Source organism: Oryctolagus cuniculus, chromosome 1, assembly GCF_964237555.1.
Source record: "Oryctolagus cuniculus chromosome 1, mOryCun1.1, whole genome shotgun sequence".
NCBI classification, from domain to species: Eukaryota; Metazoa; Chordata; class Mammalia; order Lagomorpha; family Leporidae; genus Oryctolagus; species Oryctolagus cuniculus.
Window position 1 is genome coordinate 118,986,313 of NC_091432.1, and position 22,668 is coordinate 119,008,980.

At 41.2% G+C, this 22,668-nt stretch overlaps 1 long non-coding RNA gene across 1 annotated transcript; it reads right to left on the reverse strand.

The window, feature by feature from the left end:
- Nucleotides 1-2,971: 2,971 nt before the first annotated feature.
- LOC138846644 (uncharacterized) lies at nucleotides 2,972-21,503 on the reverse strand. The gene is made up of 3 exons (XR_011384174.1): nucleotides 21,314-21,503; nucleotides 4,181-4,306; nucleotides 2,972-3,326 (listed from the first exon to the last, which is right to left on the reverse strand). It is a non-coding gene; the product is annotated as an uncharacterized lncRNA (long non-coding RNA).
- Nucleotides 21,504-22,668: the final 1,165 nt, after the last annotated feature.

Sequence of the window (22,668 nt, forward strand, 5' to 3'; positions counted from 1 at the left end):
ACTTGGGCCATCTTCTACTGCTTTCCCAGGCCATAGCAGAGAGCTGGATTGGAAGAGGAGCAGCTGGGAGTAGAACCGATGCCCATATGGGCTGCCAGTACTTCAGGCCAGGGCTTTACCCACTGTGCCACAGCGCCAGCCCCCTGTATGCATTTTTGTTGGTGAGATGTGTTTCTTGTAGGCAGTAAATAGATGGGTTTGTTTAATCCATTCAGCCATTCTGTGTCTGTTAACTGGAGAGTGGAGCCCATTTACATTCAAGATGACTATTGATAAGTAATGACTTTGCCCTGCCATTTTCCATAAATATTTTTTTTTTTTTTGGATTTACTATGTACTTTTACTTGGAATTTTCCTTCATTTACCTTCTTTCGTAGTGATGGCCATGTTTGTGTATTTCTGTGTGCAGCACATCCTTAAGCATCTTATGCAGGGCTGGATGGGTGGTAACAAATTCTTTCAGTTTCTGTTTGTCATGGAAGGTCTTCATCTTCATTCATAAATAATAGCTTTGCAGGGTATAGCATTCTTGGTTTACAGTTCTTTTGATTTAAGATATATATATATATGTATATATGTATCTTATATATGTTGGCATAGACTCAGCTGATATATATATATATCATATATATATATATATGATAGCTATATCTCCATTCTCTCCTAGTCTATAGGGTTTCTAATGAGAAGTCTGCTGTGTGTCTAATTGGAGATCCTCTGAAAGTAGTCTGGCATTTCTCTTGTGCACATTTTAGAATATTTTTAAAATATTTTACTGTGGAGAGTTTTATTACAATGTGTCATGGTGAAGATGTTTTCTGGTCATGTCTATTAGGAGTTCTATGTGCTTCCTGTACTTGGATGTCCCTTTCTTTCTCCAAATTAGGGGAATTTTCTGTTATTATTTCACTAAAAAGGCCTTCTAATCCTTTCTCTCTCTCCACATCTTCAGAAATTCCTGGAACCCATATGTTGGGTCATTTGATTTCTAATTTCTTCTTGTGTTCTTGTGTTTGGTCTGATTGTCTAATTCCTGTGCTTTTTCTTCTAAGTTGAGTATTCTTTCTTCTGCCTCACCGATTCTGTTCCTAAGGCTTTTCACTGCATTTCTTTTTGTTCTATTTAATTCTTCATTTCCAAGATTTCATTTTGATTTTGTTTTAAGATCTCAATTTTTTGGGATAAATTTTCTTTCATGTCATGTATGGATTTCATTAGTTTGTGGATTTGCTTTTGATTACTTCTAAGTAACCGTATGATCAATTTTCTGAATTCCATTTCTGGCAATTGTTCAATCCCATCATCTTCACAATCCGGTATTGAAGTGTTGTGTTCTTTTTATGACATCATGTTGTGTACTTTATTCTTGTTTCTTTAACTGCTGTATTTGTTATTTGGCATTTGTGGAAATATTCATTGATTTCTTCTTTTTATTTTCACTATGGGGTCTTTGGTCTGTGTCTGTGTGGATTAGTGGGGTATCTGTTTTCAGGGAACACTTAGAGGTGTGTGGTGGGTGTGGCCAAGGAGCTCTGTTCTGTGTGCCAGGGTGAAGGGAGTGTCTGAGATGACATGCCAGGTTTGGCATGTTAAATCTCCTCTTTTATTTATTTATTTTTTTAATTTTTTTTTTGACAGGCAGAGTGGACAGTGAGAGAGAGAGACAGAGAGAAAAGTCTTCCTTTGCCGTTGGTTCACCCTCCAGTGGCCGCCGCGGCCGGCGCGCTGCGGCCGGCGCACCGCGCTGATCCGATGGCAGGAGCCAGGTGCTTATCCTGGTCTCCCATGCAGGTGCAGGGCCCAAGCACCTGGGCCATCCTGCACTGCACTCCCGGGCCACAGCAGAGAGCTGGCCTGGAAGAGGGGCAACCGGGACAGAATCCGGCGCCCTGACCGGGACTAGAACCTGGTGTGCCGGCGCCGCTAGGCGGAGGATTAGCCTAGTGAGCCGCGGCGCTGGCCAAATCTCCTCTTTTATTTTTTTAATAAGGGGGGAGGTCTGGTCTTGTCTGTTGGCATAGACTCGGCTGAGCTCCTCTCTTCAAAGGAGACCAGTGCCTGGGTGCTAGCTCCAGTGGGTAAATTATTAGCCCACTCTGCCACAGGATCATACAAATGATCTGTGTGGTCCTCAGTGTAAACTCAAATTTCCCAGCAATGTCCTTTGCCAGGTGACCAGTGAGCTCTGATCATGTGGATCCCCACAGTGACGCCCCAAAATCCCAGCCACACCCCGAGTCCTCCCACGCAGCCTCAGTGTTTTCACAGTCCCGGCACACAAGCCTCCCACAGTCTTGAGCACCCAGCCCCCTTTCTGTTCTCCCGACCAGACTCAGGAGTCTCTACTTGGCTGGTTGCTGGGTGTGGACATGGGCTGGCACAGCTGTTATGTATGTTCTAAATAGTGCCTGTTCTCTATCAGCTTGTTACAGAAAGTGGTTGCAGGGTGATCAGGGAGAGAGAAACATGCCCCCCAACTTTGTTTTTTCTCCTCTAATTTGGCAGGTTACACTCTCCCTGAGGACTCCAAGCCAGATTCCCTCTAGGCTCTTCCTGCAGCTTTTTGCCAGTGGCTTGGGCTGCTACAGTATGATCCCATCTCACTCTTTAATGCTGGTGTGGAGGCTCTCAGCTGCTAGGGTCCTAGTTGTGCACATCCTTGCCCTCTACGTAGGTCCACTGTGCCCCTCCACATTGTGTAGTTTCCTCGCTGTTTTCTCCCTCTTTCCTGAGACTGCGCTCTTTCCATTTTTTAAAAATTATCTTCTCCTAGAGCAGAGCAGCAGGCTTCCTCTCTACTCTGCCATCTGAATCCCACTGCCCTCTATTTAATTTTATTAAATATATTTGTGAGGTAGACAGAGAGAATTGGTTAGAATTGTTCCACACCTCATTGACATTCTAGGATATTTTAATATTGTGAACACCACCACCATTCTTCTAGGTCATTAAACTCCATTGAAATAAAGAGTCAGACAAATTAACATTTATTAGGAGAAAATGATAAGGCGGATGTGACTGTGCTGACAGTGAATCTGTTTAAAGATGAAGACTGTGTCTTACTCAGGGTCCTTTGCTCCAGGGTATTAAGTGCCTGGAGAAACTGCTAGTCCATGGTGAAAATTAAACCTAGGAAGAACCAGTGATAAACTAATTAGAAGGGAAGAAAGGTACTGCTGCTATATATTGATCGACTGGCTCAGGAACATCATTGCACATATCACGATTACTACAGCAGAATAGCAGACTTCCAGAATCACTCCAAGATGTGTAGAAGGGGTTACAATCATGTGCACAAACATTATATCCAAGAGATGGGAAAGACACTGTGGAAGATAACAGAAAAAAAAATCAGTCTGAGACATAATAAAAGCCCTAAATCTATTCAAAGCACAGGAGACCTTTTCTGTACAAGCTAAATCCCATGTGGTATTTAGCTCATTTCCAGTACCCTTGGAAGCAGCGTTGGTATAACTCCTTCTCTCTGATTCTCTGATGCTAGACAATGACATATGTCGGATGAAATGTGGTTCTAGATGTGGACAGTGCCCTGAAGGTTCCCTCTCAACTAGACAGGTCCAAAGCCTTTGTGAAAATCTGATGTTCTGGGTTTGCAGTAGGGAGCAAGGGAGTGGTGAGCAATACCAAGTTCCTGTCCTCATGAACCTAGAATTGTAGACAGGCCATTAGTAAACACTGGAATAGATGTTATGAGATGCTATAGTGTCGATGTAGTGTGAACAGTGGAGAGATGCATGTGGACATGCTGGAGGCTCAGAGCTTGCCTGGGCAGGGGACTTTCAACTGAGACAGAATATTGATAAGCAATAGACAAATAGAACAGAGACCACAAGGATAATGGGAAAAATAGCATATTTAAGGATAGTAAGCTATAGCAGCCTTTAGACCCTGATGAATTGTGGAGTTAGGGCTTTTGGGACACTCATGATGGGCTCACAGAACAGTGAGTGACCACAGGTCCCACCAGTCCCCTTCTACCTGGGCACAGTTTGGGAATATTGCTGTCAGGATGACCTCATCTTCAGGCTCAGAACCTTATTTACTATCCACACAATCCCTGCATCTAAATATGATGCCTTGGAAGATATTTGAGCCCTGGATGATAATGAAATACACACACAATTCTCCACCAAAACCTCTGAGCCCTTGAGACACTTACTATTGTTTTTAGAAGACAGTCTATAACCTCTGCAGACGGCACCATTCTCAGCAATACATGTTGCCTCTGTAGATACACAAACTCCTAGATAGTAGTTGGTACAGAGTCTACACTGGAGAGCAAAGGCTGTAGGAAGAAAAGACTGTGTTGAGCAAGGGAGACATAACTGTTTCATCCCAATGAGCGCAGAGATCACCTGATGGCCTGGAAATGACGATCATGTTTTGCCCATAGAGATTTATTACAGGCATTGATGCATCTAGAGTCATAGATGGAGCAGGAAGAAGTATGGAGATGATCTAATTCCACTCCCCATCCATTAGGCAAAGGAGCAACTGATTGGTAGGCAGTGACACGGACTTTCTCCACACAGTTCTACCTTTTGTGTCATTTATCCTACAATTTCTTGTCTACTTCAATGAGAAACATATTAAACATAGGGCACAGAGATGGGTGTTTAAACAGGCAGAAGTGGCTAGGCTTTTTATTGGGAGTAGTCCTTGGAGTCTCTGCATCTCGAGCTCACAGATAAACCACATGTTTAGGGAGTGGAAGGCTGGAAGTCAGAGCTTGTCTCCAGTAGAGTTCAAGGAGTAGGGCATAACTCAAGATTACAGGTAGGCAAAGCCAGATGGCCAGGGATGAAGCCTTCAATTAAACTGGACATAATCCCTCAGATCATTCTTATCATCGATATGTACAGAACCTAAGAGAACAGCAAAAAGACAAGAGCTGCTTAAGTTCAAGGCTCAGTGTAAGTTGATAAAGTCAACACCATGAAATCTAAGGATTATCAATTTCTATGCAGAAAAGAAGGAGACCTGTCTGCAGTGTTTTTTTCATTGTTTATTGGCAAATTCTTGAAGCAGGACTGTGAGAAAACAGTAAGCATGAGAGTTGACCACAGTCAGGAGGGGCAGATACCAGATACCTAATCTTAGCCAATCATCAATATTAATGTGACGTTCCCTCTTCCACAACTTGTTGTTCTCTATTTTCTTCCCTGTTTTCTCTGTGGTAGATTTCCAAAACTGGTGGAAATCTAAGGATAGTCCTGCAACCAACAAATTTTTTAAGGACAGCACATTCATTGAGTGCCTGCAACGGTGACACAGGTGGTGCTAGACATCTAAGAGATATGAAGTTCTCCCTATTTAAAAGTGACTATCTCTGCTGGGAGAGGGAATTTAAGTTAGTGATGAAGATATGATTAGGATGCCTGTTTTCCATATCAGATTGCCAGAGTTTGAGTCATGGTTCTATACTTGATTCTAGCTTCCTATCAATATGTACCCTGGGAGACAGTTGGTGATGCCTCAAGTAGATGGCTTCATTCCAAGCATGTGGGAAGCTAATAATGTTTCCTGCCCCTTGTCTTATACCTTTCCAAGCCCTGGTAATTGTTGGCTTTGCATGGGGGTTGTGAACCAGGGATGGTAAGTCTCAGCCTCTCAAATTTAAATAGCAATTTTCTCCATAACCTTAGAAGAAATTGATCATAGGTAATGCAGCTGGAGAGCACTACAGATCCAACATTATATTCAACAGCTATCTGTATACATAAGCAGAGCCAAACATCTTCTCTTGAAGATGGTCAATTAAAACTTTTTTTACATTATATATTATATATACATATTATATATAATATATACATTATATTATAATACATACATTATATTATAAATTAATATAAATATAAATATATAAAATTTATATATTTTATATATAATATAAATATATAAAAATGAAAAATAAATATATATATATATATTTTAACTTTTATTTAATGAATATAAATTTTTTAACTTTTATTTAATGAATATAAATTTCCAAAGTACGATTTATGGATTACAATGGCTTCCCCCACATACCGTCCCTCCCACCCACTACCCTCCCCTTTCCCACTCCCTCTCCCCTTCCATTCACATCAAGATTCATTTTCGATTATCTTAATATACAGAAGATCAGCTTAGTATACATTAAGTAAGGATTTCAACAGTTTGCTCCCACACAGAAACATAAAGTGAAAAATAATAGATGATTTTTTTTAAATGATGATGATCAGATCAGACCTATTGTCATGTTTAATCCCAGTGAGAGTCAAGTTGGGAGTTGATAATTTCTTTTTTTTTTTTTTTTATTTACAGAGGATCAGTTTAGTATACATTAAGTAAAGATTTCAACAGTTTGCACCCACATAGAAACACAAAGTGAAATATATTGTTTGAGTACTCGTTATAGCATTAAATCTCAATACACAGCACATTAAGGATAGAGATCCTACATGAGGAGTAAGTGCACAGTGACTCCTGTTGTTGACTTTACCAATTGACACTCCTGTCTATGGCATCAGTAGTCTCCCTATGCTCCAGTCATGAGTTTCCAAGGCTATGGAAGCCCTCTGAGTTCTCCGACTCTTATCTTGTTTAGACAAGGTCATAGTCAAAGTGGAGGTTCTCTCCTCCCTTCAGAGAAAGGTACCTCCTTCTTTGAAGACCTGTTCTTTCCACTGGGATCTCACTCGCAGAGATCTTTTTCCAGAGTGTCTTGGCTTTCCATGCCTGAAATACTCTCATGGGCTTTTCAGCCAGCTCCGAATGCCTTTAGGGCTGATTCTGAGGCCAGAGTGCTATTTAGGACATCTGCCATTCTATGAGTCTGCTGAGTATCTCACTTCCCATGTTGGATCACTCTCCCCTTTATTTATTCCATCGGTTAGTGTTAGCAGGTACTAGACTTGTTTATGTGCTCCCTTTGACTCTTAGTCCTTTCATTATGATCAATTGTGAACTGAAATTGATCACTTGGACTAGTGAGATGGCATTGGTACATGCCACCTTGATGGGATTGAATTGGAATCCCCTGGTATGTTTTTAACTCTACCATTTGGGGCAAGTCAGCTTGAGCATGTCCCAAATTATACATCTCTTCCCTCTCTTATTCCCACTCTTATGTTTAACAGGGATCACATTTCAGTTAAATTTCAACACTTAAGAATAACTGTGTGATAATTACAGAATTAAACCAGTAGTATTAAGTAGAACAGACAAAAAAACTACTAAGAGGGATAATGTATTAAGTTGTTCATTAACAGTCAGGGCTATGCTGATCAAGTCACCATTTCCCATAGTGTCCATTTCACTTCAACAGGTTTCCTTTTTGGTGTTCAGTCAGTTGTCACCGATCAGGGAGAACATATGGTATTTGTCCCTTTGGGACTGGCTTATTTCACTCAGCATGATGTGTTCCAGATTCCTCCATTTTGTTGCAAATGACTGGATTTCGTTGTTTCTTACTGCGGTATAGTATTCTAAAGAGTACCTATCCCATAATTTCTTTATCCAGTCTACCGTTGATGGGCATTTAGGTTGGTTCCAGGTCTTAGCTATTGTGAATTGAGCTGCAATAAACATTAAGGTGCAGACAGCTTTTTTGTTTGCCAATTTAATTTAAATATAAATATATAAAAATAAAAATAAATATATTATAAATTATATATTATAAATCTCTCTCTCTCTATATATAGAGATTTATAATATATAATTTATAATATATTTATTTTTATTTATTTATTTATTTATTTTTTTATTTATTATTTATATTTTTTATTTATTTTTTATTTATCTCTCTCTCTCTCTCTCTCTATATATATATATATAATAAATGCCACCTCTTGGGGCATATATTATTATATATTATATATATATATATATATAGAGAGAGAGAGAGAGAGAGAGAGAGATTTCCATCTGTTGTTCACTCCCCAAATATCAGCAATGACCAGGTATGAACCAAGCTAGAGTCAGCACAGGGGAACTCAATCCAGGTCACAGTCATGGATGGCAGGAAGCCAGTCATTTGAGTCACCACTGATACTTTCCAGGGTCTGCATTGACAGCAAGTTGAAGTCAGAGGAGAGTGTGGTCTGGAACCCATTGCTTCAGTGAAGGATCCTGGTGTCTTAACCACTAGGATCAATGCTTGTTTCCAAGCACAGCCAGTTAAAATAGTGTTTTGGTGGAGGTCAGATTTCATTGGTGGTAGAAACAAGATGGTGATTCTATCCCCAGTGGCACTAGATGAACCTTGGGGCTCACTGCCAGTGTTCCCTCTTACTGACCACTGACTGAGCTTTGCTACCTCCACCATGGTAATCAAGTTCTGGTGTTCTTCATGCTCTAAAAAAACTATCTAGGATTGGCCTTTATTTTTTGACCCTCAGCCACTTCATATCTTTTATGGGTCCAGCTTCCTGCTAATGCCACCCCAAGAGGTGGCATTAATGGTTCATAGAGTTGAGTTCTTGTCACCCATTTGGAAGACTTGGATGGCTTTCCAGGCTTTTGGGTCTGGCCTGACCAATCTCTGGCTGTTAGGAGCGCTTGGGCAATGAACCTTCAAACAGAGGACAAATCTGTTTGTGTCTTTCAATCTCTCTTTGTGTTTCTGCCATTAAACTAAATAAACGAATATATATGTACATATATATATATATATGAATACACACATATACAATTTTGGAAAGTTTGTTTCAGTCAAATGTCATTAAAGATTGTCAACTCCCTATCCTTCTCTTCAAATATCATCAGGAGCATAAACTATGGTAAATTAAAACTAAAATATTATTTTAAGATTGTTATCATGTATATTTTATTACCTTTCAGCTCTAGCTCATATTTGAAATGTACTCTAAGAGAACAGGAAGCTAATTTAAAGTTATCTCTACAAAGGTCTCTTTCTTTTTTTAGCTTCATAATTTTTACTGAAATCTTTGTAAGGATATTTAAAATGCCTATCTTGGACCCTTCTCTTGGCCACCCTGGCTGGAGGTTTCCAACTTGAGTAAATCTTGCTTTGCTCTCTCTGCCTTGTCTGTGTGATAATTCTTCATGAGACAAAGAACTGTGGTCATCTCTTTGCCGCTGCCACTTCATCCTTAACAGATGCATTAAGAAAGTCAAGATCCTCTTCATTAGGTCACTGTTCACACGGGATCTTTCCCAATCAGGACCCTCACAGATGCTGTTTCATATGGCATTTCTGAAGTTTTTCAGCATTTCTTCCTTCTTCTCTACTGAATGTGTCCTTTTTCAAGTGCAAAGCCTCCGAATTGCCCCACATTCCCCTCTGATGAGGACACTGTGACTGGTCTGTTGTAAAGCAGTTTTGTGTAGATCTCTGAGTTCATCTGTTTTCTTCTTATAGAGAAAGGTGTCCTTTCAATTCCTTGTGCAATTGTAAACAGCTCCCTTTGTAAGGAAGAGACCCCCATTGCCAACCTCCCTACTTTCATCTTTTCCATCTTTGTCCTCCTCCTCTCTCGGGTCAGGCCTGTCAGGCTCCTCCTGGAGCCCTCGTACATGGGCTGGGCGGCAGTGCCCTCTCTCTCCGCAGCAAGGCCGACGAGGACATACTGAGGGCCACAGTCCCTGCTGCTGCCAGCCGGACACACAAGGTACATGGAGGCTCCAGAGGTCGATAGATAGAAGGTGTGGGGGGCTGTTGACCTGACTGTCCAGTTGTCAGCTCTGCTCCCCCTATTTCTTCAAATGTAGGAAGATATTCATGGTCTCATCTTGTTGTAGGCAGACATATAGAATAAAATTGATCAGGTTTGTGACTGGAGGACCACACCTTCACCACACCCCTGTGTGACCTCATGCCCCTACCTGATCACACCTGTTCACCCACTGGCCAATCAGATTAATTAACCACTCCCCTTTGGAAGTGAATTAAAAGCCTGGGACATGATGTGCCTGCTCCTCTCCTTTCCTTGGGCTTTTGCCAGTACGGGGCTGGCTGTGGTCCTGCACCTCCAGGGCAGGTGGCCTTTGGGCCACCCACCCAGTGCTTCCTGGCCTAGATGCTCCTTACATGGCTGGTTCCTGGTACTTGGTATGAATCCAGATTTACCTCTCTCTATTAGATCGGGCTCTCACTCTCCTATGCATCTTTCTCACTGAATAAAAGCTTAAAAATGTATCATGCTACCTCATTCATCTATGCCAGTATTCAAAATTCTTCTCTGAATATTAGGCAAGAACCCACACAGGCTTATTAATATTGGTAGTTTATTAATAATCATACAGTGATATCATATGGCACCCCATAGTCTGGTTTCATAGGGCACCCCAGATGGGAATTTTGGGGACTTTAAGGGGGCCATGTTTTGATACCATATTTTAGGGGCCTATTCCAATATCAATCTCTACCACCATTTCTCCTTCTGAAGCAGGAAAACTTTTTAATTAATTAATTAATTAATTTTTTTATTTAGTAAATATAAATTTCTAAAGTACAGTTTATGGATTACAATGGCTTCCCCCCAATAATTTCCCTCCCACTTGCACCCCTCCCATCTCCCGCTCCCTCTCCCATTCCATTCACATCAAGATTCATTTTCTTTTTTTTTTTTTAACTTTTATTTAGTAAATATAAATTTCTAAAGTACAGTTTATGGATTACAATGGCTATCCCCCCCATAACTTCCCTCCCACTTGCACCCCTCCCATCTCCCGCTCCCTCTCCCATTCCCTTCACATCAAGATTCATTTTCAATTATCTTTATATACAGAAGATCGGTTTAGTATATATTAAGTAAAGATTTCATCTGTTTGTACCCACACAGAAACACAAAGTGTAAAATACTGTTTGAGTACTAGTTATAGCATTACTTCACATTGGACAACACATTAAGGACAGAGATCCCACATGAGGAGTAAGTACACAGTGACTCCTGTTGTTGACTTAACAATTTGACACTCTTGTTTATGGCGTCAGTAATCTCCCTAATAAGAGAAAAACCCCTTTTTTATGTGCCCACATTATGGGTCTCTTTAAAGCCTCTAAGGACAGAAATAATACAGTGGTCTTTTCTGTTGTTTCCATCTGCGGCTGTCACTAATCCCAACCTTGACCCTGCCTCTTGGCTAATCCAGTAGCATTTTTTTCCTTTCAAACTCCATATGTTATCTGTATCCATTAGCCAAAATATATTGTTAAACTTTGTTATACAGTTGTGTTGATGATAATAAGATCAATTGAATTATCTCAATTCTATGTGAGTTAGTACATTTAGAAGCTATGTGTTGTTCCAGTTTATATCTAGCCTAAGAGGTTGAATTCTTTTCTACTAGTCACCTGCACAGAGAGGCAAGAAGATGAGACTTGTGAGGCCTGGGCTGTGGTGCAGGTTAAGCTGCAGCCTACGGCGCTAGCATCCCATATAGGGCACCAGCTCCAGTCCCATCTGCTCTAATCTGTTTATGGAACGTATTTTCACATTATCTTCTCCTTATTTTCTAATATACTCATATTTCTCTAAGATTTTTTTTCTGTCATTTACTTAATTTTGTACTGATTCCTTTTTAAAAATTATTTGTTTATTTACTTGAAAAGTCAGAGATAGACATAGGCAGACAGAGAGACAGACAGGGAAAGACAGAGGAGAGAGTTTTCCATCTGCTAGTTCACTCCCAAAATGATCACCATGGCTAGGGTTGGGCCGGGGGTAACTAGGACCTTGGAACTGTGTCCAGGATTCCAATGATGGTATCAGGCACCCTCGTATATGGGCCATTTTCCACTGCTTTCCCAGCTACATTAGTAGGGAGCTGGATCAGCAGAGCAGCCAGGACTCAAATAAACACTGTGAATTGGGATGCAAGTGTCACAAGCAGCAGAAACAGCAGATTACATGCTTGCCTCTCTTACTGATTTCTTATTGAAGAAAAAATACATACAGAGGCTACAATGCATGCAGACATATCTACAATAATTTTTTTATTTTTATTTTTTTATTTTTTGACAGGCAGAGTGGACAGTGAGAAAAAGAGACAGAGAGAAAGGTCTTCCTTTGCCGTTGGTTCACCCTCCAATGGCTGCCACGGCTGGCGCGCCGCAGCTGGCGCACCACGCTGATCCGATGGCAGGAGCCAGATACTTATCCTGGTCTCCCATGGGGTGCAGGACCCAGGGACCTGGGCCATCCTCCACTGCACTCCTGGGCCATAGCAGAGGGCTGGCCTGGAAGAGGGGCAACCGGGACAGAATCGGTGCCCCAACCAGGACAAAACCTGGTGTGCTGGCACCGCCGGCGGAGGATTAGCCTATTGAGCCGCAGCGCCGGCTTCTATAATAATTTTCATACTCCATCACCAAGTATCAAAGATGAACAATAAGAGGACAAAAGTGTCAGTGTACAAACGGATAAGGAAGCAGATAATAGGTGGAGAAGGGTGCTGTTACCTATCAGTAATAGCTAATCCATTATTAAATGGATTAAATTTAAGTGTATTAGAAAAATATAGACTAGATAACAAAACAAGACCAATGCAATATGCTGCCTCAAAAAAGTTAATTCAGCAGTGAATACATAGACTGAGAATGAAGGAATAAGAAAAGATATTTCATACAGCCAAAAATCAAAAGTGAACAGGAGGAGCTAGACACAATAAGCATATTTTAAGTCAAAAACTGCTAAAAAAGACAAATAAGGGGGCTGACATCATGGCTTAGTGGTTAAAGCTGTGGCCTGTGATGCTGGCCACCCATATGGGCACCAGTTCACGTCCCATCTCTCCACTTCTTATTCAACTCCCTGATAATGGCCTATAAAAAGTAGTGGAGGAGGGCTCATGTGCTTGGGCCCCTGCTACCCATGTGGGAGACCTGGAAGAGGATCCTGGCTTTGGCCTGTCCCAGTACTGGCCATTGAGGCCATCTGGGGAGTGAATCAGTAGATGAAAGACCTCTCTGTTTCTCCATCTCTCTCTGTAACTCTTTCAAATAATTAAATAAATCTTTAAAAAAAAGATAAATAAGGTCATTATATTATGATAAAAACCGGTTAAGCAAGAGGATACAATGTCGTTAAGTATATAAGCACTGACCACTGAACCACCAAATGTAGTTGTAAGGGGAAACATAACTCCAATACAATGAGAGTTGGTGATTCAACACCCTACTTTCATTGATGGACAGAAATCTACAAAGAAACATCATTGGTTAACTATATATTATAGATCAAATTAATCTAAAAGGCATTTTTAGAACATTTTATATAGTAACTTCAGAATGCACATTGTTATTTTTAGTACATGGAACTTTCTCCAGGACAGACCATATGCCAAGATACAAATATATCTCACAAATTTTTAAAAATTGAAATCATATCCTATGTTTACTTTAATTAATCATCAGGGAAATGCAAATAAAAGCTGCGATGAGATATAATTTCACCATAGTTAGAATTACAAAAAATATCAAAAGGAAAAAAATGCTGATGAGGACATGAAAAAAGCAATGCTTTCCTATACTGTTGGTGAGAAAGAAATTAGTACAGCCATTTTGTAAAAGAGTATGGTGGTTAGTTAATTAACTAAAAGTTGAACTACCATAAATCTAGCAATTCTACCACTGGGTGTATATGTGAAGGGGAGGATTCAGTGTGTAGAACAGATATCTGCCCTCCACTCTTTATTGCACCAGTATTAAGTATAGCAATGATATGGAATCAACTTAGCTGTTCAATTACATATTAATGGATAAAGAAAATGTGATAGAATTGCACAATGGATTATTCAACCACAGAAAATAATGAAATCCTGTCATTTCCAACTCCTGGATGACCCTTCAGGACACTGTAAATGAAATGAGCCAGGCACAGAAAAACAAACAAAAAACCATACTGCATGTTCTTACTTGATTGTGGAAGCTAGAAAAGTTGATCTCATACAAGAAAAGTGCAGCATAGCAGCTAGTGGAAAGAAGGTAGTAGAAAGAGCAACATGGAGACGATGGAACAAGGGTGCAGTAGGATGGAGGAGGAGTAACTTCTACTGTTCTTTTTGTTTGTTTGTTTGTTTGTTTGTTTGTTTTGACAGGCAGAGTGGACAGTGAGAGAGAGAGAGACAGAGAGAAAGGTCTTCCTTTGCCGTTGGTTCACCCTACAATGGCCGCCGCGGCTGATCTGAAGGCAGGAGCCAGGTGCTTCTCCTGGTCTCCCATGGGGTGCAGGGCCCAAGCACTTGGGCCATCCTCCACTGCACTCCCTGGCCATAGCAGAGAGCTGGCCTGGAAGAGGGGCAACCGGGACAGAATCCAGCGCCCCGACCGGGACTAGAACCCAGTGTGCCAGCGCCGCAAGGCGGAGGATTAGCCTAGTGAGCCACGGCGCCGGCCTAACTTCTACTGTTCTACAGCATATTAGGATAACTATGTTGAACAACAGTTAGTTACGTATTTCAGAATAGCTAGTGGAGAGGATTCTATGTTCACAATATAAAGAAATGATAAGGGGTCAGCACTGTGGTGTAGCGGGTAAAGCTGCTGCCTGCAGTGCTGGAATCCCATGTGGGTGCCAGTTCAAGTCCCGGCTGTTCCTCTTCCCATCCAGCTCTCTGCCATGGCCTGGGAAAACAGTAGAAGATGGCCCAAGTTCTTGGGTCCCTGCACCTGTGTGGGAGACCCGGAAGAAGCTCCTGGCTCCTGGCTTCGGATTGGTGCAGCTCTGGCCGTTGCGGCCATTTGGGGAGTGAACCAGCTGATAGAAGACCTCTCTCACTGTCTCTGCCACTGCCTTTCTGTAACTCTTCATTTCAAATAAAAATTAAAGAAATGATGAATGTTTAACTGAATGGCTATGCCAATCACCTTGATTTAATCATTGCATATTATAAATATGCTTTGAAATATCACATTGTATACTGTGAATATCTACAATTGCTATGTCAACATAAATAACACAAAAATAGGAAGAAATCACTATTGCATCATATTAATGATGTCTAGATAATTTCTCCCCAAGAAAAATGAGTCAAAAAGGATCTAAGAGGAGTAACTGAGGGTGATTAATCAACATGGTCAAATAGAGAGTTCAGAAAAATCAGTCAAATCTGGAAGGGATAACTTTAGATTGGGCAAGGAGCCATGTGCAGCAAGCATTTGGTTAGGAGTAGCTATAAGCAGCTTAGCATGGGTAGCAAAGTGCCCTGTAGGCGCAGGGCAACAAAAGGGAAAAAAGCCACTTTTGTGTTTAGCAGACTCATATAGCAAAATCTGACATTTCTTTAGACCCAAAAATGAAATCGTTAGAGAAAAGGTTAAATTTGAATTGAGGGTGGGAAATAATTGCCATCAGGGTACTTTGAAAGGGCTATCACCCAAACAATTTCTTTGGAAATACTCGATCCTACTATACAAATTATTTGGGAGATGTCTGTTACGTGGATACATGCACACTGAAGTCTCTGTAAAATGGCAAACAATATGAATCAAAGGCATTTGTTGAGATATTGAATTCAAACCTGTAGTAAGAGTGAGGTTTAATTCTTTTGCAAGATAAATTGTCTGCCTGCTTTCAGCCATAATGTTGTGACAGAAGGCTACCAGCAAAACTATATCTTGAGATATCTTTAATCCCATAGGAATGTCAGATATGCCTTCCAGAAATTGGGGCAGTGATGCAGAACTTGAGACATGGAATTCCAGGAGCAGCCAATGACCATGTTTCTAGGGAGCTCTGCACGTTCATTCTTGGATCTAGGCCTGCCACTGAGACAATGACACAACACGTCAAGGAGGTGCAGCTGCTATTGTGAACAGTCTGATCTCTAACACTGTCCTCTTGAGAGGAGAATTCTGGAATTGAAGAATATGTTGTGATATTTGCCCTGAAAATAGTAAAGCTTGGGGATACAAGTACACAATAGAATCCATAAGCTCCTTTGGCAGTGCAGGCAGAATTTTATTCTCATCCCAAAGTTAATGTACCATTTCCTGAGTATTGTCCTGCTGTTTTGTGAAGCAGATCATATTCGATGATTGGCGACTAAAGACATTCCTATGTGAGAATACAATCACAGACATTGCTAGGCGACTTGCAACGAAGAATGAAAGGAAGCAGCATAAATGCTCATGAGAAAATCCCAGTTTCCTGGCTAAAGTGTATTCTCTGTGTGATACCTGGGGATGTAGAAGTAGGGGGTGTGTTTCAAGGCTGCCCTCATGCTCCTGGTGCTCAATTCCTCTGTAGCTGTTCTGTACCATTTCCATGTAGATATTGCTGCAGAAGCCAATTGCGTTTGGGTCTTACTGGTGGTTTGAAGGTGAAACATTTTGGTCTTTTCTCAATAGAGAATTTCTTTTTTTATTATTTAATAAATGTAAATTTACAAAGTGCAACTTTTGTATTGTTGTGGCTCCCCCCCACCTCACTCCCTCCCGTGGCCCTCCCCTCTCCCACTCCCTCTCCCATCCCGCCCTTCATCGAGTTTCATTTTCAATTACTTTCATATACTGAAGATCAACTTAGTATACACTAAGCAAGGATTTCAACAGGCTGCACTCACACAACCGAACAAGGTATAGGGCATTGTTCGACTAGTAGTGTTGTTAATAAGTTTCATAGTAGAACACATTAAGGACAGAGATCCTATGTGGGGAGCCTGTACTCAGTGACCCCCGTTGTTGATTTAACAATTGGCACTCTTATTTATGGCGTCAGCAATCACCCGAGGCTCTTGCCATGAGCTGTCTAGGCTATGGAAGCCCCTTGAGTTCACCAACTCTGAACTTGTTTAGTCAAGGCCGTATCACAGTGGAGGTTCCTTCTTCCCTTTGGAGAAAGGCGCCTCCCTCCTTGATGGCCTGTTCCTTCCGCTGGGGTCTTGTTCACCAGGATCTTTCATTTACATTGTTTTTTGCCACCATGTCGTGGCTTTCCATGCCTGTGAGACTCTCATGGGCCTTTTAGCCAGATCCGAATGCCCCAAGGGTTGATTCTGAGGCCGGAGTGCTGTTTCGGGCATTTGCCATTCTATGAGTCTGCTGTATGTCCTGCCTCCCCCGCAGGATCATTCTCTCCCTTTTAATTCAATCCTTCATTATTTACTTACACTGGTCTTGTTTGTAAAATCTCTTCGACACTTACCCTATCTTTTTTGATTGGTTGTGTACTTATACTTTACCAAGTGCGCTGGCATTGGTACCTGCCTCCTTGATAAGACTGAGTTGAAATCCCCTGGCACATTTCTAATTCCACCATTGGAGGTAAGTCCGAGTGCCCAAGTCTAATGTAATGGATCTCAAATTTTCAAAATCTAAAGTTTGCTGAGGGAATTTTTTGGGAAACAGTAGAGGCAAAATCTTTCCCAAATTGAGACTATTATTTTAATTTCCAGTTTGCTCAGTTTCACTTTCATAGCTATTTTTTTGAAATAGATTTTTAAATTTTCAAAATGATATTTTTCATGTATTGAAATTATGACATATATCATTTTTAGGATACTAGTATCAATTGATTGAAATATGTTGTTTAACCCTAGTTGCAATCCAAGACAAATCCCTCATTTGTCATAATACATATTTTGAAATCTGTGAAATTAAGTAGTCATTTATTTAGAATTTTCATTGACACCAATAAATTAGGTGTTCTATAAGTTTCTTTTAATCATTAAGCATATAAGCTTTTTTTTTTTTGACAGGCAGAGTGGACAGTGAGAGAGAGAGAGAGACAGAGAGAAAGGTCTTCCTTTGCCATTGGTTCACCCACCAATGGCCGCCGTGGCTGGCACGCTGTGGCCGGCGCACCACGCTGATTTGATGGCAGGAGCCAGGTGCTTCTCCTGGTCTCCCATGGGGTGCAGGGCCCAAGCACTTGGGTCATCCTCCACTGCACTCCCTGGCCACAGCAGAGAGCTGGCCTGGAAGAGGGGCAACCAGAACAGAATCCGGCGCCCCGACCTGGACTAGAACCCGGTGTGCTGGCGCCGCAAGGCGGAGGATTAGCCTAGTGAGCCGCGGCGCTGGCCCATAAGTTGTTAGAATCAGTAGTGCTTTGGATTCTGAGAGGATATGAGTAGCTTTAGTTTTACTTATCATTCTAGAAAATTTTTCAGAAGAGAGATGGTCTTTTCTGAAATATGTGTTGGCATAGAAAAGAGCATCCAAACTCATCTATGGTTTTGTATTTTGTTAATGCTTTTGGCTGACTACTAAAAGAACAACTTTTACTAGAATTTAACAACTTTTATGATGATATAATCATAAATTCTATTCTTACATCCAATTTAGCACATTTTCTAGAATTTCGTTTTGATGGCTTTGAAAATATGAATTAGAAATCATGAACTCTAATCTTAAGCTGGAAAGCTATATATCCACCTAAGATGATAAGAAATGAGGTGTAGAAAGTGAGATAACCTTATGCCACATGGGACAAGAAGTTACCTATAAAAGTGAGAAGGAGTTGACACCTGTTTTTGGGTATTCCACACCTAACATCTGGACATTTTTGCCTTTTTATCAGAGTTTTCACACACACACAAAGTGCAGATTACAACCACAAAGGAGACATTTAACTCCTTATCTGATGAAATTGAAATATTAGCAGAAATCACACATGGCTCATTATTAGAAGAGCTATCATTCAATCCAGAGCACATCACTGTGCTAGAAGAGATTAAAACCACATGAAATTTCTCAAAGGATGAAGACAGAACATTATGTGATTCAGACCTGTTCGTGAGCCTATTCTGGGCAGTGTCTTCCATCTGCACTGAGTGTTCGGAGAGCAGGTGGAGGCCCAGTGAGAGGCACACAAACACCAGAGTATGCCAGCCCAAAATATGGATTCATTGCCCAGCTGAGGCCAGTTGCAAACCCTTTCCAATTACCTTGGCCAAGCAAGACGATGAGTTGAAGGGTAGCCTCTTCCACATGGCAATTTCCTCAACTATGCACGATTTCCCACCAACCCCAGAAACAGAAAGGGACAACATGTGTGTGTGCAGGGTGTCACTCCTGGAAGACCCCAGCAACAGAAATTCACAAGAAACCCAATTGCATCCCATAAGCAGTACACAGTGACCCCAGAGGAGAGACACTGGAGTATTCATCCTGCTTACTCAGCTTTCAGAAACTGCTCTACAGCCAAGTTAGACCCCAGAGACTCTGCTCAATGTCAGACTCAGTCTGTGGGACCCTCAGGCAGGGTTGGGGAGCTGACTCACTCTGCCCTGGTGAGTCAGGAGAGTTGGGGCAGTTGGGTCTAGATTCCTGGCTCCTCTAAACTCCCCCCTGAAGTAACTCAGGAACAGAACCTGGAAGGGTGAAGTGGGACAATGGCTCAGCTGGTCTAAAATGAGTGAGGAGCCTGATGCTTTGTCTGTGAACTTGCCTCAAGCCCTCAGCAACGGTTAACATTCAATATGCACATCCTGTGCATGATCTCACTCTATTTGCATGTGTGCGTGTGTGTGTGCGCGTGAGACACAGAGAGAGGGAGAGACAGAGAGAGAGAGAGAGAGGGAGAGAGAGAGAGAGAGATCCTGGAAAGGAAGGCAGGAAAAATATCGAATTATAACAAAGTTTCTTTCTGATGATTGGCTTGGATGGTATTGAATTTTGTAGTATCTTCACATTTACAGCAACATTTCTGATACATTTGAGAGTTCCTCTGTGTTTTCCACAAGCTTTCTGTATTATTAGTAACTTATTAGTATGGTCTATTTGTACCCAAAAGATGAACTTATCTGTAATCATCACTAGTAACTACCTTCCTTCCTGTATGAGATCCTTTTCATGGTTAGTGTTTTTCTGCTTCCCTAGAACTACATCTCTCTTCTTAATCAGCTCTACTTGCCCTCTTTGGGCTGTGAGTTTCTCAGACTTTCTCTGCTATGTCTTAATAGGGATAATTTTTTTTGTTTCAAAGCCTTAATTTTATTTTTATAAGTCATCTATTTAGAAATATAATAAAATGACTGTTATACCTATATACATATTAAGCCAGATCTCTTCAAGTTGAGGCAGCATGATTCCAGATAACTTTTGGATGAACACAGGATTGACTAAATCACAGAAATTGGATTGAAACATTATACACACATAACTCTAATTTTGGAATTTGCATAGTTAGCCCTAACAATACTTCATATGTGTAGCACTGTTTCCTGGGTATCAAGAAGTGAGCAACGTACACAGAGTTGTGTCGTGATTCAGATCAAGTATACAGTGTAGTTTACTCCTGTGCAGTGCCAGCATAATATGCCAGGTCTTTATGGCAGCAGGGAGAAAAGATTTAAAAAAGCCAAATTCAATAACAGGTTTTATTTTAGGCTTTATGTTACTGAAATTTTAAATTTTGATAGTGTTTGGATTTGGGGAGGGATTCTATTAGTTTTTTAAAGGTTCATGTCATTCTATAGCATTATGTATCCCTCCCTTGCATAGCACTGATTACAAGATTAACTTCAAAAGAAGTTTAAATTTTTTTTCCTTAAGGAACTATTAGTGCCCTTCCCACTGAAAATGCATAGGAGAATATGATTAGTGAGAGTTACGGAAGGAGATCTTTATCCTGTAAAAATAAAATTTGATCATATATTAACTAATTTTTTTCCTAGGTAGCTGGATTTGTGACTGTTGTCAGCGAGTCCCCCCCCCAACACCCAGGAAAGTGGGCAGAAGGGGTAAAAACAGCAAAGAGGGATAAAATAGTTTTTTTTTTGTCACACTGTATATCCATTTAAGTGGAATATTTGGTGCCAATTTATTTACTTTTCATTTTTATGCCAATAAAAGTTTTTGAAATTAACTGTGAGCTTGAAATCTGCAAGCTGATTTACTTTATTATAAGTTGCTCTTACTCTTGAAAGTAATTATAGGTAGAAAAATAATTCATCTTCCAAAAGATTTTTTATCTCAGTACTTTGGCTCTCTCGAGAAACTAAGTTGCAAAATAGAGCAATTTAATTTAGACTACTTAACTATTTCTCCATTAGCTTGAGAAACATTTATTTTCATGAAGTTTTCCTAATCTTGTATTGGTTCTGGCCTACCATAGGTAGAGTAATTTAATAACTGAAGAACTTTAATAGCCCAAGATGATAAAATGACAAATGGCCTACACTAAGTTGATGTGGCTGGGTACTGAAGTTAACTGGTGCAGCCTGCCTGCCAGGAAATCATGTTGGATATACTGTTTTAGTGCTACTCGGGCCACCATGCTCCTCCCATCCCCACATGCCAATTATCTAACCTGGTCAGATAAGCATCCTAGGAATGCTGCCCAAACACCTTCACATCTTTCTCCCCACCCCCTGTGTCAGTAGGGCAGTGCCTCACCCTCACCTTGGAAGATCACAAAAGGTAGAGATCCCAGGAGCAGGAGCATGAGCAGGGACTTGTCCATCTCAGTCAGGACAGCAGGACAATGCTGCAGGCTGGAGGAGTCAGGCAGAACTGTGCCCAGGCTGAGGACAGGTTGTGCTCTGTGCAGATAAGGGCAGCTGAGAACCTTGACAGAACTGCTTCCTGATTATGGGCAGAAAATTCCTTTATATGCTTGCCAGTGGGCATTTCAGCAGTACCTGGGCACTGGAAAGCTTCCCAAATATCCAGCCCCTTTGAAGCTTGGGCTTGCCCCTTCTTGTCTCCTATTTGATGGTATTAGTGTTGGTTTTTCCTTCTATCACCCACAGGTTGAAGGTCATCCTGTTGCTGAGCTTATGTTGTCAATGATGGTGGTAGTGGCAGCAGTAAGCAGCTACTCAGTACCTTCCTGAAATCATGACCTGAGTCTGTTGCCAGGAGACAATATCTGCATTGAGATATACCTTCTGCTTAATACAGACGCATCAGAAACAGAAAAAACACCATCACAACAGTGTCTTCAACCCTCATTATGCCTCATAAAAATAACCAAGCTCCAAGACACTCAGCATTTTTTGGAGACCCAGCAAATAGAAGAAGCCAGATCACGATTGTGCAGATCATGATTGTGCAGTTTGAGTCTGATATCACAGCCCAAGAAACCATGGCAGTCCTATGGTATTCTGTCTCTCATCTTGCCAATAGACAACACTGTCAGGGCGAGAACCTTCACAGTCAGCGTCATCAGTGAACCAGAGCACTGTGCAGAGCACATGCTAATGCACAGAGCAGGCATCAGTACATACTGCTAGTAAACAAGGAAAGACACAGCAAATAAGTGAATGTGGGTTGGTCTGCTTTGCCAGAAGTCCCAATGCAGCCACAGTCTGAGTCCAGTTGCATTTCCTACCTCGAGAGCACAGCTCTAATGCAGGTGAACTCCCCATCCTCACCTTCTGAAAGCAAATATCGTGCACAGCAGAAACTGGAGGGGTTCGTGAATGATGAGTCCATGATTTTCCCAGACCCGCTACTGAGTGTCTGTGCTGTGTCCCCACTTGGGAGTGTATGCAGTGAGCCTCTGCAACAGTGGCTCTGGAACCCCAGAGATTCTCACGTTTGTCAGTCCTGCACCATCCCATCAGAATTTGTGCCAGTAATGGAGAAGGAGTAGAACATAAGAAAACCAGCACATATTGTGCTTATTGCATATAAGAGTTATTTTTCCCTTCTGAAGCCTTAATTTACTACTGTCACTCAGTATATTTTACAGCACTAAAGGAAGTTGCTTCCAGTAACCACACAAAATGTGATGCTGGAGTGGGAAGTGTTAT